Source organism: Patagioenas fasciata, chromosome 1, assembly GCF_037038585.1.
Source record: "Patagioenas fasciata isolate bPatFas1 chromosome 1, bPatFas1.hap1, whole genome shotgun sequence".
In the NCBI taxonomy this organism is placed as follows: domain Eukaryota; kingdom Metazoa; phylum Chordata; class Aves; order Columbiformes; family Columbidae; genus Patagioenas; species Patagioenas fasciata.
In genome coordinates this window covers 187,860,443-187,869,603 of record NC_092520.1, presented here as the reverse complement: position 1 = coordinate 187,869,603, position 9,161 = coordinate 187,860,443, and positions in this window count along the sequence as shown.

Below are 9,161 nucleotides of genomic sequence, written 5' to 3'. Positions count from 1 at the left end.
ATCCACCCGCGGAAGAGTTCCTCTCTGTGTTTTGTCTCTCTCTGAGGGGATGATCCGAGGAATGAGCAGCTACGGTTTCACAAAACCTCTTAACATAAAACTTTGTACGTGCCCTGGTGTTCCTTCCTGAGCCTTTTGTCACCGGGGCAGTTGAGTAAAACCATCAGGGTTTGCCCCTGATTTCGCTTTCTGTTTTAAAGACCTGATTTCCCAGCACCATGAACAAACATCAGCGTCTCTGTAGGAATCAGCTGAGGCTTCCCAGATGCTGTACACAATTAAGCAAGTTGCAAATTTAGCAGTCCTATGTACAGTACTTACAATTTTATCTGGAAGTGGGTGGGTATAATTGCAAGTCCTGAGCATCTTAGCCCCATTCAGTGGCTAAACAGGCTGAATTCAACAGGACTAAAGCAGAGAGCACTGATCTGAATTTAAACCACACTGAAGCTGATATTTTTCCCTCTTTATATATACGTGTATATATATATATATATATATTTTTTTTTTTTTTCGGGGGGTGTGGGGGAATAGGTTAATTTAAAAAAAAATACCAGCATTTGAAAGTATGAATAATTTAATCCTGGAACTCGTGTATACTCTTAGGATGTAAACAGTGTGTTCAGGTTTTGTATAAGAGTACTATTGCTGATTGCACTGGAAACAAGATTGGTGGATGGGGTAATGCATTATCCACTGTTGGCTGGGTATATTTTACTTTACAAGGCTTCTGCTCCTGTTCCTGCTAAGTTCTCCCAAATCTAAATCAGATTTGGGTTTAGGTTCTCTGAGATACTTATTCATGTTCTATGATAAGAAGATAATTATTTGTTGTCATGTTAATTCTATGAAATTCATGGAAACAAATAAGACATCTTTGTATTTTTGTGCATAATTTAACACACAATTTGAGCACAATTTTTACATGAGGTTTCAGTGGAAGTGTCAGTGTGTCTTCAGTCATTTATGGCGAAGATGTAGTTCAGATTGTTGGAAGCAGGCAAAGTCCAGAGGACTCAATATCAGAAAAGCATTTTTCCACGTTGGGGATAGGATATATGAAGTTCACATGTAAATAGTTGCAGCAAAGCCTTGTTGTATTTTCACTTACGCTAACAATGTTTGTCCATGTTAGGCTGATGTTCCTGAAAGCAGCATTTGTTCTGGAATCATCACATACTCATACAGAATTTTTGGTCTTTATTGTCCAACTGCAGTTTCAGCACTGTGATTCATACACTCTCTCTGCTTGGAGAGCAGTAAAAATTAATCAGAGCTTTCTATGCAAAATTTTCCATTTACATACTTGGAGAATTTACTTAAAACCTGATGGTATTGTATGGCTGATGGAAAGTAGGCTGTGCATGAAGAGGAATATCTGGATAAGCTATAGCATCTTCTAAAAAAAACCCAAAAACCAACCAACCAAACAACAAACAGGTTTTCCCTAATTCAGTGCTAGAAAAACAGTTTCTTGCAAATAACGAATCAAAATATTTTGTCATTTTTTTCAAAAAATAGTGTATGGTAAGTTTTCCTATTTGTTTATTTTTTAATCAGTAAAACAATTTCATTTTCTGGTCAAATAATATTCTAGGAATTTCTCCACCAGCTGTCAAGCAGTTTGCTGGAATGATTTCTCCTTTCTTATTCAACCAGCTTGAGGGTTTTCACTCTTGTGGTATTTGGCAGGGCAAATATTTTCAATACCTGCAACTGACCATCTTATTAACTGTGAAAAAATTCACTTGAACAATAAGCAGTGTTCTGCCAAAGAATCACAGCAACTTATTCCAAAGTACATTACTCAATCAAAAATCTTGGGCAACATTCATATGACCTTTTCCTGGTTTCAAAATGCAACATTAATGCATTTTTTTTCCCTCCAGAATTCTCCATTGAGTAATACGGGCTGGTTTTTAAAAGATAACCCAAGAGTTTCAGCAAAACAGTTATTATACTTGGGATAATGATATTCAAAGGGACTCACCTTGCAACCTTTACACACACGAGCGGTTAACTCTTACTTATATAAGGACAACAAGGACTACTTGTATGTATAAGGGTTGCAGGGTCAGACTCAAAGGCCTCCAATATGACAAAGTGTTTAAGAGCAGGAATTACTTTGGTCTTTTGCTATATAGAGCTGGAGTGCTGAGTTGGGGCCATAACTGACGTGATGGCTGATGTTCCTGGAGTTAAAGGTTTTTGTAGGAGTCCTACTTTGTGCTTTCAATACAAAACTAGGAAGGCATTTGGAAAAAGGGAGATATGTGAGAAACAAGGAGGTAGAAATGTATTAAGATGTGAATACGGGATATTAATAAGGACATTTCATCCAGATCTTTCAGCTAGACTTCTCCAGGATCAAGGAAAGCTAACGAAGAGGCTAAGCTTTTTTAACAGCTCATATATACTGGGATTTCTTACAGTGAAACTTTTGCCATCGACACCGAAGTTTTTCAAAGAAATTAATTTGTTTGTCAAAACTTTCTCTAGGAAATCATCCTAGCTTCCTGATGTGGGGTGGGATTTCAGGGTTGAAGCAGAAAGAGCTTTTCATCATAACACCCCGGCACAGGCAGGCCAGGGCACCATCTTATCCACAGTTGGAAGCTGAACTTTGATCTATCACATTTGAAATAGGTGCCTTAATCACCATTGACTAGCCTGTCCTGCACTCTCTCTTTTTTTAAAAAAAAGCTGAGAAACAACTTGTTTTTATTTTCATGGGAAGTGAAAAAAGATTAAAAAAAATTCAAATGCTTTATGCAGAGGAATTCTCACTTTCCTGCCAGCCTTTCCTATAGAACTTGGAAATCTGAAGGAACTTCATAGTTACACAAAAGGTTCTCAAAAGAGCAAGATCTGGCCCCTGTGAAACTGGCAAAATACCTCACAAATGCTTTCCATTTGAAAGAGTGAGTTGGTCAAAGTTTAATAAATTGGGACATAGCTTTTATCAAATTAAAAAATATATGTTAAAAGACAGGAATATTAATTTGTCCTATGTTACAGAAACATATTTTGCACTATTAGGTCAGTATTTCCATTCCAAATCTGTTGTCCAAGGATGTATAACTTCGCCATAAACTTTCATTCAGAACTGCAATGAGACACAAGAATGTATCAAACTTCAAAGTAGCCTTGAATAATTTTTAAATGACAGAAAGGTTGTCAAAAAAGGCAATTCATTTTTGTACTCTTTCAATTAAAAAAATAACTCCCACTGTTTAGGTAGATAGCCATTGTTGAAGAACGTGCTTGTGGCACCTAAGTAGAAAACCAAATATGAAATAATTTTTTCATCTCCTGCAGAGACTCAGACAGAGGTGTATTTACTGTGTTAGAAAAGGAAATATTTACACAGTCATTTTTAGCACAGGTTTTGGATAAAACTGGGTTGTGGTGAAAGTTATTGCATCCCTCGATGACGTCAATAGAAAAATGATTCTTCTCACCGTGCCTTTTATATCTGTGTTTAGGAGCTAGATAAACACAACGTAATACTGTTAAGAACATTATTATAAACAACTAGGGGATAAGAAACTCACAGAAGCTGAGATTATTTTGCTATTACTGGCTGGAGAAAACCCGGTGTGTGCCCTGCTAGCTCAAAGCATGTCTTTAATCATGCATCGGAACACGGAAAGAAACTTCTTCCTGGAACACTTATCTGGGAACATGGTAAGCAGCACTGACTATTGCCATTGTTTCCAAAATACAGGACAGTGAGTGGGAGAGTGGCTCAGCCTTAGGAAGCCCAGTAGCATCCTCTTGGCATTCAAGTTCTTCCTTATTACGTTAAGGGCAGAGTTTCTGAGGCTCTGGAGAGCTGCCCTGTGTGGTTCCTGCTGGGCATCCCTCCTCTCTGGGGAAGGTGAAATGCGATCCCCAAGGATGACGGCATTCCTCCAAGAGGATCACAAAAGCCGCCCTGCCTGCTTAGACCGTGAAATGGCTGGAAGTCTTGGAAGAGATGCAAACTAGGGAGTAATAAAAGTCTGGCTAAGCTTCACATCTAGGCTGTCAGGTAGGAGGGAACCCTCTGGAACTCATGCTAGGAAGAAGGAAGAGATAGGATATGACTGGATTTTTCCTCCTTTTGGTGCAATGATGTGCTGCCAGTGGGTGCTACCTTTCTTGAAGACAACAGAGTTACAGCCATCTGGCTGAAATACTGTAGGGTTTAGGGTTTTTTTCACATTCACTGGCCTCTAGTTGTTCTGAAGCATCAATATCATTTCCTTCTGTCCAGCTATTCATTTCTTAATGGGTTAGGCCAATGCTGGAAATCATGTTCTTACAGATTTTCCTTCTTCTCTGATATCATCATTCAGAGTTCCACTCTGATGGAATGCTAATAACTAAACAGGCCTTCCACCAAAGACATGCATTCATATGCATTTTGAGACATAATTCGTGGCACTGTATGACATTACCCTTACCGCAGAGATGATTCACTGCTATGGGAAATAAATACCAGTGCTTAAAAAAATCTTTCCTGACTTTCTGAGAAGAAAGTCCAGGCCCTGAAATTCCTTTGCATCACACTGCACAAAAGGAATCATTATGTTAATACTATGACTATAGATCCAAGTGAGAGGAGAAAAAAGAAAGATAGATTGTTGGAAATATGGTCTGTCTAACATGTAATACTTGCACATGCACAAGTCCCATACCTACTAGCACAGAGGCAGATGACTGGGACAGGAACACATACTTGGGCAGTGCTGACAGAAGATGGGGAAAAGTGATCTGTGTGCAGCAATTGTCATGGCAAAGCAAGACACCGATATCTATATTATTACTGATTAATGCAATGTCAGCTCCTCTGAAGATTCCAGGTAATTTCATCAGTATCATCATAAGGCCACAGATCCAAGGAGTTCACAGCAACAGTGGTGCAACAAGATCCTATGTTCTGAGCCCATCAAACATGTTTCTCACAGATGTTATTTATTTTGTTGTTTCAACTTTTTATCTGCTTCTCCACTGTTAGAATGAGAAAAAAGACAAAGTGAGGAGAAGTGGAAGGAAAGAACTGAAAAGGTGCCAAAAAAAAGGAGGGAAGAAGGTTTAAAACAACAGCATTTGGTATCACACAGAACTTTTCAGTCACTATACTCAAAGTCTGCTTCAGTGAAATGTTTCAGATTAAAATGTCAATGTTTATGCTCAACTGGCCCCAGATCTATGGGTTTAGAAGTATTTTTCCACAGGTTCCTGATCTCCACGCATTCTTCACCATGCATGGCTGCAAGCCATGCCTCATAAAGGCTAGAATGTGGCAGAACTGTGCAGACTTCAGACCACGGTTCTCTGTGGTATGCTTTTTAGTTTTGTTGAAGGCCAAATGTATGGCCAAATTGTAGTTACTTTAGTCAGTTCCAGGAGCTGCCACAACCTGAATCTGAGTAAGGAAAATCCACAGAATTTGGATTTTAAATTAAAACATTTTTCAAACACGCTTGGTGTTCACAAAAGTTCTAATATGTTACACCTATTCAGGTGACTTAGGCAGAAACTTCATATAAAAAAAAAAAAAAAATTCAAGCTAGTTCCAAGTCCAATTGGAGAATAAAGTATTACGACGAGTAGCACAGTTGGTAGTGATTTCTGTATTTTAACACCTCATGTAATCATATACTATTTGATGAAGTAAACTACTCCTTCTACTGATGAGTGTTGCTGCAGCTACTGTTGCAAGCAAAGAGAGGCGTTATTAGAACTACAGATTAAAAGCTTGTTACTCTTGAGTGTTTCTGTTGACATATGAACAGTAGCCATTCCTGTGAAGAGAAACAAAAGATGGAGTATTTTTAAAGTGTGTCCAATGAGTTTTTAAAACTTAGCAATCTCTTAAAAATTTTGCAATGCTACATTACTTTTAGCTTTTAAAAATGTTCTGTTTAATTAGCAACAGCTGAAAGTTCATCCTTTATGAATGAATGGAATGGTTATCAGAAAAAATCAGATTTCATATGACATCTAATGTGTCTTTTTCTGTTTGGGTCTACATTGCTTTTTACTTTTATTTTCTAGTTTCTAATCAATTTTCCCAATACCTCAGTTTTGTTAATGCAACATTAAAATAATTTCATATTTAATTATATTATAAAGCCCCAGTTGGAACTTAACACCCAGTAAACATAATTTAAATAAAGCAATTATTGCTCAAAGGTAATTTTTATGTATTTCTTCTGAAATAGATGCTGGCATATTTATTCTGGCTTTCAGTGCAAATCCCTTGCATAATCACAAAGCAAAACAATATCTCTTTAAGATTAATTTGTGGTGCGAACTGTGAAATTGTTGAGGGTTTTTTTTGTTTTAATTTGTACCCTTTTGAACACCTTTGCTGCAACAAGTTACCACTGTTGTTTCTCTCAGTGAAAGTACGAAAAGACTGATAAGCAAAAAACACATGAGGAGCTTTGCTATTATACCTTCTCACCTACGTACTCTTCATGTGTACTTTCTTAATTAAACTCAGCCCTGTTATCTTCTCAGTGAGAACTAACCATTCATGCTGAACCCATCTTCACTGCACACATCAACGATCCTTGGCTCAGTTCCCTTCACTGCCCCCTGGGCGACCTGAAAATGAGTGCTATCCTTCTTTTGCATTGCTTCCCATGCCACATATGTCACTTCACAAGCCCCACCGGTCTTCCTTTCTGCATCTTTTGTCAAGATACAGATTTTCCAATCTTTCTTTCACAGTTCAAAGGATCCTGAGCTTCTTCTCCAAAATCACTTCTCTGAAATACCTTGTCACAAACAGAGGATGACCAGCTTCTCTCTCACTCTGCCTCCAGCCCCTCCTTGTCCCCTTCAGCCGTGGTTCATAAAGCAATGTCTGAGCTGGATATGGAGATTTACATGGAGGATGAGTATTTGCTCCTGTTTACTAAAAATTGCTTTTAGACCAATAGAGGTGCATCTCAGGACCCTTTTTTTCACACCAGCTCCTATGAGTCCTAGAATCTTTGTGGGTGTAGGGTCTCACTTTGAGACAATGTACCTGTCTGTTCCTCTGAGAAGTGGAAGAACCTGATTATTTTCATTCTGCTCAACATTCACAGTGCTCGCTTTGCATCACTGCTGAAGTAAAGATGAAGGAAGGATCCTGCCAGGAGAAACTTCTCCATGTTTATCTTATTTCAATTTTTAGCTGGCCTTGAATGGTAACAGGTGAATACCTTGTCCTGGTTCAAAGCAGTTACTGCAGAATCTCATGAATGCTCTCCATCAGGAAACAGGGAGGTAATTTCCTCTAATGCTGCCTATGTTATGTCTATGCTGTAGAAAAAGAAAGTTTTGTTGTGTGATACTGCATAACTACCCCTTCAATAAAATATAAAAATCTGCAAACTTCCTAATACTTGCACAAGCACTTAGCCATGAGGCTTTTACTGCTACTAATAGGAGTCCTTCAGCTAAATCTCGACACCTTTCTGTAATAATCTACACAAGAAGTAATGTTCTGTAATATCATTCAATCTCTATTTTTATGTCATGCCAGAGTCTAATATTCCTCAGTCCATGGCAAATATGCCTTCAGAAAATAGCCTGAGATGGGACAGAATAAGATCCATGATCAAATAGGAATCACTCACCGAAACAGAACGCTTTTCTAGCGAGCTGATAAGCCAGACCATGAGGATATAAAAAGTACAGGGGTGGTTTGTGCCAGGTACAGTCTCTAGTTGGAAGATATGGCTCTAAAAACCCATGAAGAAAAGAACTAATTCTAACTACGGAGTGGAAAAAGAAAAGCCAAGTTATTTGCAAGAAAATGGAAGCTATCTGAACCATACCCTTCTGTTTATTTGTGATGAAGACCACCACTGGATGTCTGTACAGCAAGCCCAAAACCACACAGAGAGGTGAAATGTTCAGCCAAAATCGGAGGAGGAGAAGTTAATAGGAAAGAAAAGGCACTGATCTGCAACCTTTCTTCAGTCTTGCAGAAGCTGCCTACATGGTAGGGGATGTTAGAGTGAGCTTGAAAAGCAGCCTACAGGGCATTTTTTTTTAATGCCAGAGTGTCCACAACTTACTCTGTTCCATTTGGAATACAAGAAGCAAGATGACATATATTCTGAAGTAATTGACTGAGGATTTCAGAGGAGGTCATTTACAACTGAATTTCTGAGAGGAAAACAGAGAGATACATTGTAATGCTGTAATGCAAAGATAATGGAAATGGGTGTTGTAGGGAGATACACAGGTTTGGAACACATTCTGCTGAGGTGAGATATAACAACAGTCACTAGCAGACCTACCAAGGAGGAGTCCAGCATCTCATTAGCACTGGAAAGTGTGGAGTAACTGTCTGCATCATGTGCTGTAGATGAAACCATAGAGCTGGGAAGACCTTTCTACTCATCCACTTGTACTGGGGCTGCCTATGACTGAGTTAAAAAAAATTCTCATAGAATCATAGAACCATAGAATATTCTGAGTTAGAAGGGACCCACAAGAATCATCGAGTCCAACTCCTGTCCCTGTATATAACAACCACACAGTTCACGCCAGGTGTCTGAGGGCATTGTCCAGTCTCTTCTTGAACCCTGACAGGCCGTGACACCTCCCAGGGGAGCTTGTTCCTGTGCTCCACCACCCTCTGGATGAAGAACCTTTTCCTCATGTCCAACCTAAACTCCCTGGCACATCTTCCTGCCATTCCCTCGGGTTCTGTCATTGGTCACTGAAGAAAAGGGTTCAATGCTTACACTTTCTCCTCCCCTTGTTAGGAAGCTATAGACTGTGATGAGGTCTCCCCTTAATCTCCTCTTCTCCAGGCTGAACAAACCAAGTGTTTTTAGCTGCTTTTCTTATGGTTTCCCTTCCAAACCCTTCAACAACTTCGTAGCCCTCTTCTGGGCACTCTCTAGTAGCTTAATATATCTTTTATCCTTTGGTGCCCGGAACTGCACACAGTGCTCCAGGTGAGGCCGCACCTGTGCAGAGCAGAGCGGGACAATCACCTCCATTGCTCAGCTAGCAATGCTGTGCTTGATGCACCCAGGACACAGTTGCCTTCTTGGCTGCCAGAACACACTGTTGGCTCATGTTCAACTTACTGTCAACCAGAACCCCGAGATACCTCTCAGCAGAGCTGATTTCCAGCATCTTGTCCCCCAGTCTGTATG